Here is a 7,462-nt window from a genome sequence, read left to right as displayed (position 1 = left end):
CCTACAATATCCTTATAGGCGCCTACACGGTTAGTGCATGTGCTAATTATAGGTGTACTCACTCTGCTGCTCCCCAGTATCTCTCCACACTCGTCCTTCCCTACACCCCTTCCCGTGCACTCCGCTCCATGGATAAACCCTTCTCCACTACTGCCAACTCCAGACTTCGCGCCTTCTGTCTCGCTGCACCCTATGCCTGGAATAAACTTCCTGAGCCCCTACGTCTTGCCCCATCCTTGGCCACCTTTAAATCTAGACTGAAAGCCCACCTCTTTAACATTGCTTTTGACTCGTAACCACTTGTAACCACCTGCCTCCACCTACCCTCCTCCTTCCTGTACACAATAATTGATTTGATTTGCTTACTTTATTTTTTGTCTATTAGATTGTAAGCTCTTTGAGCAGGGACTGTCTTTCTTCTATGTTTGTGCAGCGCTGCGTATGCCTTGTAGCGCTATAGAAATGCTAAATAGTAGTAGCAATCCTAGCTAGAAGAGGTGGGGGGCTTTTATCGCTTTTTTTTTTAAGTCAGTTTGGGAGGGCAGTTTGCCCACCTCCCTTCCCCTTGGGGTGTTTTCATGTTCAGTGGGTAATGGGTTTATTTATCCCAGCAGGCAAGGGGAATGTGAACCCTGTCAGAGTTCCAGCCAAAACAGAATAGGTTTGGCATGTTGAACATGGATAGCCTTGGTTCTCTGGCATTACCACTGGAGACCAGTTCCAGACATTCAGTCAATGGAGAGCCTTGGACCTGAACTACTTAGCATCACCACAGGAGTTTGGGAGGGTCTACATTCAGGTATGAGATTACAGTCAGACTTGCTAGTCAGTCTAGTCAGATTTATGAATCAATTTCTTATGTTGGGCTGAAAAGGGCTAATAATGTAATGATTGGTTCTGTTATTAAATTATCGCTATATAAAAGTTTGTTGTTGATAAAGCTGTGGCCTTGATGTAACCCCAGTAGTTATACTTTTCTGATCCATTTTAGCTGTGGATAGATATTGCAATTTAATTACTGAGTTCAGGGGTTACAGTTGAAAAGAACAAAGAACTGCAGCAACAGCACTGAAAGCCTCCTTCCCAAAAAAAAACCTCCACGCTCCATCCCCATCTCCTAAGTGGGGACAAGTTAAGATGGGAGAGGGTGCCCATATCATTGTTCAATAGTGACACATACAGTCCTGACTCAGGTAGGCTTGTTTATTAAGAGCATTTCTAGGACATAGGCCACCAATCCAATGTTCACTCACGGTGGCTTATAATATATTCAAAAAAGTTTGAAATTCAAAGTCTTGTGGGTGTCCTTGTAATTCAAAGAGACTCGACAATCCTAAATAGCTAATTAACCAATAAGGAACCTCAAAGCTCCTGATGGGGAAAACATTGCATATAATGCTGAATCCACTATTACAACAAGGAGTAGAGTAATATCATTGGTTCTAGTGAAAGAAAACCAGAGAGCAAATAAACCATGCGCAAAAACTCATATCTAAATGAGAAAAAAACAGATGGTGTAAAAAAAACTTTCCTTCTCAATCACAAATACTATGAATTCACAAGGTAAGACACCAAACCCCAAAACTACCGTGCCGGACCTATGCCCGGACATGTAACATACCCCCGTGAACACATCCACCCACCAAGACACAACCTTTCACTCCTATAGCCCTGCTGCTACTTGTCTACAACTATAAAATTTCATTGTTTGCAGATTGAAAATACAGTTGGATCGCAGTCATGTAAATGTCCTTTACTTATCTTATAGACTTGTAGTTTTATAATGACTTGTAGGAGTTAGGCTGCTCGTGGTGGAGCCGGGAAGTCTTTAAACTGTTTAGCAAAATTTTGATGACACCATCCCGTGTCGCCTTGCTACTGGTATGCTAGCATTTTTTAGTGTGCTCTAACAAATAGCACACACTACACTACTACTACTACTATAAATCACTTCTATAGCGCTACCAGTCGTACGCAGCACTTTACAATTGAACATGAAGAAAGACAATCCCTGCTCAAAAGAGCTTACAAACTAAATCAGGACAAACAGACAGGATCAATAAGGATAAGGGAAGGACAGACAGAAGGACACAAGGATAAGATAAAAGTGACAAGTCAGGAGTCAAAAGCAGCATCAAACAGGTAGGCCTTTAGCCCGGATTTGAAGGCAGCCAGGGATGGAGCTAGACGTAATGGCTCAGGAAACCTATTCCAGGGATAAGGTGCGGCGAGATAGAAGGAGCGGAGTCTGGAGTTAGCGATGGAGGAGAAGGGTGCAACTGGGAGAGATTTGCCTAGTGAACGGAGTTCTAGGGAAGGCGTGTAGGGAGAGATGAGGGTGGAGAGGTAGTGAGGGGCTGCAGAGTGAATGCACTTATAGGTCAATAAGAGGAGCTTGAATTGTATACAGAAACGGATAGGGAGCCAGTGAAGCGATTTCAGGAGAGGGCTGATATGGGCATAACAACTTTGGCGAAATATTAGTCATGCAGCAGAGTTTTGAACAGATTGAAGAGGAGAGAGATGGCTGAGCAGAAGACCTGTGAGAGGCAAGTTGCAGTAGTCTAATGAGAGGTGATGAGAGTGTGGATGAGGGATCTGATAGCGTGTTCAGAAAGTAAAGGGCGAATTCTGGCGATGTTATAAAGGAAGAAACGACAGGTTTTAGCAACCTGTTGAATATAGGCAGAGAAGGAGAGGAAGGAGTCGAAGATGACCCCAAGGTTGCGAGCAGACGAGACAGGAAGAATGAGCGTGTTGTCGACAGAAATAGAGAATGGGTGAAGGGGAGAGGTTGGTTTAGGAGAGAAGATAAGGAGTTCAGTTTTGGACATATTGAGTTTCAGGTGGCGGTGAAACATCCATGCAGCAATGTCAGAGAGGCAGGCAGATACCTTGGATTGGATTTCTGCCGAGATTACTGGTGTGGAGAGGTAGATCTGGGAGTCATCAGCGTAAAGGTGATACTGAAAGCCGTGTGATGAGATCAAAGCACCAAGGGAGGAGGTATAGATGGAAAAAGGAGAGGTCCTAGAACAGATCCTTGAGGTACACCCACTGACAGGGGGATAGAGGAAGAAGAGAAACCACCAGAGTATACACTAAAAGTACGCTGTGAGAGATAAGAAGAGAACCAGGAGAGAGCAAAATTTCGAAATCCAAGTGAGGACACTACACCCATAGGAATATTTGGATGTCTCTAGCATTAGTGTGCACTAAAAATGCAAGTGCACCTTAGTAACAGGGCCCTAAGTGCTTTGAAAATACACATCCACGTAATATTTTCAAGGGTTACACTATCAGGCATCTCAGTTGTTATTCTCAGTTATTTTTTTATTTTATTTAAATAACAATATCACAAGTACAAACTTGTTAAAGAAAAAGAGAACATATTAACATAAGAAAGAAACAATAATTACATTTTTAAGTTTCAACAATTTTTTATTGATGAGGTCACATGGTATACAATTCCATCTCAGTCAATATAAATCGTATAACAGCGAAGAATAATTACATTTTTAAAAACTTCTTCTTAGACCACAATCAAAAGGGGGGAGTGGACTAAACAAGATAAGAAGATCCAATCAAGGAAAAAGAAAAATAAAGAAAGGCTATAGCCTATAGCATGTAGTTATCCCCATCCATACGCCAATAACTCAACAGTTAAATGGTTCCGGCTGACATCTTCTTCAAAACCAAAAAGGCTTTTCATTCTTCTGGTAGAAAAAAAACCCATATTTTATTCCACCATATTTAATCATCCACTTGCATGGATAACCCAACAAAAAATATGCTCTCAAGTTTAAAGCTTCTTGTCTCAACGCCAGAAAAACTTTCCTCCGATCTTGTGTCTATTCATATCCAGGTATATCCAAATTCTTTTCCCATAAAAGAGTGAGTGAGAGTTCCAAAAATACAATCTCATCACCGCATTCAGACCCTCTTTTACTAAGGCGCGCTCACGTTTTTAGCGTGCACTAAAATTGGGCACGCGCTAAACATTAGAGACGCCAATGCATTCCTATGGGCGTCTCTAATGATTAGTGTGTGCCCAATTTTAGTGCGCACTAAAAACGTGAATGAGCCTTAGTAAAAGACCTCTTCAAATCTTGATTTGTTCACTTCACACGTGAATGATACTAACAGGGTAGCCCATTCAGACTCCTCAGATAGTGAAGTTTCCAGAATTGCTGAAACATTTCATTGATCTACTTGAGTCAAAGTTCCCGGTTGTTCCTCTGGATTATTTGGAATAGCAGGAATGTAGAAAGCTCTATTTACAGGAGGAATAGCTTCTGCAGAAATTTTAACATGCTAATCAAATATGTCTTAAATGCATCACCAGGAGAAATACCAGGAGACTTTGGAAAACTCAAAAGCCAGAGATTAAGCCTTCAATTGTAATCTTCCATTTGCTCTAGTTTAGAATGCAATACCTGCCTATCTTTAACCATAGATGTAGTAAGTTCTTGTAAAGATTTAATCTCACTCTGATTATGTTGGATTTGACTTGAAAATTCAGCTCTAACATCATCCAGATTCTTTGAGCGTCAACTTTACTCACAAGTGCTGTCACCTCGCCAACCAATTTGGTAACCGTCACATCCAAATTCCGAAGAGACTCCCAAATGCTCTCCAGCGTAACCACATGGAATATCCTTCTCTTATTTTTACAGCAGCCTAGAACCCAGAACTACTGCTGCCTCTGAAAAATCCCGCAGGATTCTCTTCCTTGTTAGGGGCCTCCAACAAGCCCACAACTTCTTCTGCAGGAAACCCCTTTGATGCCGCAGGGTCAGAGGGACATGGCAGTTGGTTTAGTTCCATGGCAAAAGGGAAACATCGAGCCCCAGGGTCACAAGAACTCCTTCTTCCAGGACCAAAGCAGGGATTGCCTCTAGCAGTAATATCTGAATATCACCTGTTGAGCAGGGGAAGAAGTTTTGGCAGTTGGGGGAACGATCTTAACCACCTCCTTCCGCTTCATATGTGGCATCAATGCAAGTGGAATAGAGCCACAAGAAAATCAGAATAGCAGGTAGGAGACATGGGTGTAGCCAGACCTCAATGTTTGGGGGTCCAGAGCCCCTCAATGTGTGGGGGCACAGTTTGGCCTGCCCCCCCCTGCTGCAGCACACACCCCACCCCAACCCACATCAGCTGAAGCCTTTCTCCAGCGCTGTTCTCTGCGTATTGCCTGCCCTGCTTCCCTTCACATCGCCAGCCAAACCAGGGGCCCTGGATTCAATTTAGGGGGCCCAGGCCCCCAAAACCCACTGTAGCTACGGCACTGATAGGAGAGCCAACAAATGCTGTCGGGTCACGCCACCATCTTACTATTCCCCCCTCCCTCTTGACTCATTACTTCTCAGTTATTTGAAACTGTTTCCTTATTACGTTGTTCATGGTCTGTCTTCTTTTGTCACCTTTCACTGCTGCTTCTTTTCATTTCATCTTTATCTCTTTCTCCTTCTCTATTTGTCTCTGACATATCTCCTGCCTTTTTTTCATGCCCTTTCCGCATCTTAATTTAATTTAATACATAGTTTTATAGCCTGCCCCTTTTGGCTTAATAAGCTATACAGAGCAGGAACCTTAAAAACAAACAATTGTTACAAACATTACACAATTTCCTTTATCCACCCTCCTGATTTCTATGTGTTAAAACACATGCGGACTGTGAAAAATTGCAGGTTGACCTTAAGAAACTGGAAGACTGGGCATCCAAATGGCAGATGAAATTCAATGTGGACAAATGCAAGGGGATGCACATTGGGAAGAATAAGCCGAATCATGGTTACCTGATGCTAGGGTCCACCTTGGGGGTCAGCGCTCAAGAAAAAGATCTAAGTGTCGTTGTAGACAATATGCTGAAATCTTCTGCCCAGTGTGCGGTGATGGCCAAAAAAGCAAATAGGATGCTAGGAATTATTAGAAAAGGGATGGTAAATAAGACCAAGAATACTGTAATGCCTCTGTATCACTCAATGGTGCAACCTAGTGGCGTAGGCAAGGGTGGGCCCAGGCCCAGGCCCACCCAATTTGAGCTCAGGCCCACCCAGTAGCAGCACACCTATGATGTGACTGGCAGGGATCCTCATGCCCCACCAGCCGAAAACTCCCAACAACTGTCCCTCCTGAATACCTTGTAAATAGAAGATCTTGGCCTGCAGCGAGCAGCGACTGACACATACTGTTCACACCAGCCCCACAGCCTCCCCTTTGATGTATTCCTGCCTATGTGGAAACAGGAAGTTGCATCAGAGAGAAGGTTGCGGAGCCAATATGAGCAGTGCATATTAGTTGCTTTTTGCTGCCGGTGAAAATCTGCTATTTAAAAGGTATGCAGGGAAGGGGGGATGTTTGAGAGACCATATCGCATGCAGGCGAGAGAGGGAGAGACCAAATCACTCGTGGGACAGGGTGGAGTTCTGCCCACCTATCTTGGGCCCAGGCCCACCCAAAATTGGGTGTCTGGCTACGCCCCTGGTGCAACCTCACCTTGAATACTGCATTCAGTTCTGGTCGCTGTATCTCAAAAAAATACAGCAAAAGTAGAAAAGATTCAAAGGAGAGTGACCAAAATGATAAAGGGGATGAAACCCCTCTCGTATGAGGAAAGGCTAAAGAGGTTAGGGCTCTTCAGCTTGGAAAAGAGATGACTGAGGGGAGATATTATTAGGAAAGGGAAGGGTTTTTTTTCATTATCATGTTATCAAGACCCTCCTGTAAGCTAAATGTACACTTTCATAAATGTTGCCACTACTCAAGATCTATTGTAAGCCACATTGTGTCTGCAAAGAGGTGGGAAAATGTGGGATACAAATGCAATAAATAAATACTATAATGCCTTTGTATCACTCCATGGTGTGTCTGCACCTTGAGTATTGTGTTCAGTTCTGGTCGCCGTATCTCAAAAAAGATACAGCGGAATTAGAAAAGGTTCAAAGAAGAGTGACCAAAATGATAAAGGAGATGGAACTCCTCTCGTATGAGGAAAGGCTGAAGAGGTTAGAGCTCTTCTGCTTGGAGACGGATGAGGGGAGATATGACTGGGGTCTACAAAATCTTGAGTGGTGTAGAACGAATAGAAGTAAATCGATTTTTTTACTTATTCCAAAAGTACAAAGACTAGGGGTCACTAGAGGAAGTTACATGGAAATACTTTTAAAACAAATAGGAGGAAATATTTTTTCACTCAACGAATAGTTAAGCTCTGGAACTCTTTGCCGGAGGATGTGCGGTTAGCGTATCTGGGTTTAAAAGAGGTTTGGACAAATTCCTGGAGGAAAAGTCCATAGTCTGCTATTGAGATAGACGTGGGGAAGCAACTGCTTGCCCCGGGATTGGTAGCATGGAATATTGCTACTAATTGGGTTTCTGCCAGGTACTTGTGACCTGGCTTGGCCACTGTTTGGAAAACAGGATACTGGGCTAGATGGACCACTGGTATGTTCTTACG

Source organism: Microcaecilia unicolor, chromosome 10 (genome assembly GCF_901765095.1).
Source record: "Microcaecilia unicolor chromosome 10, aMicUni1.1, whole genome shotgun sequence".
Classification (NCBI taxonomy): domain Eukaryota; kingdom Metazoa; phylum Chordata; class Amphibia; order Gymnophiona; family Siphonopidae; genus Microcaecilia; species Microcaecilia unicolor.
Note: the sequence above shows the minus strand (reverse complement) of the source record.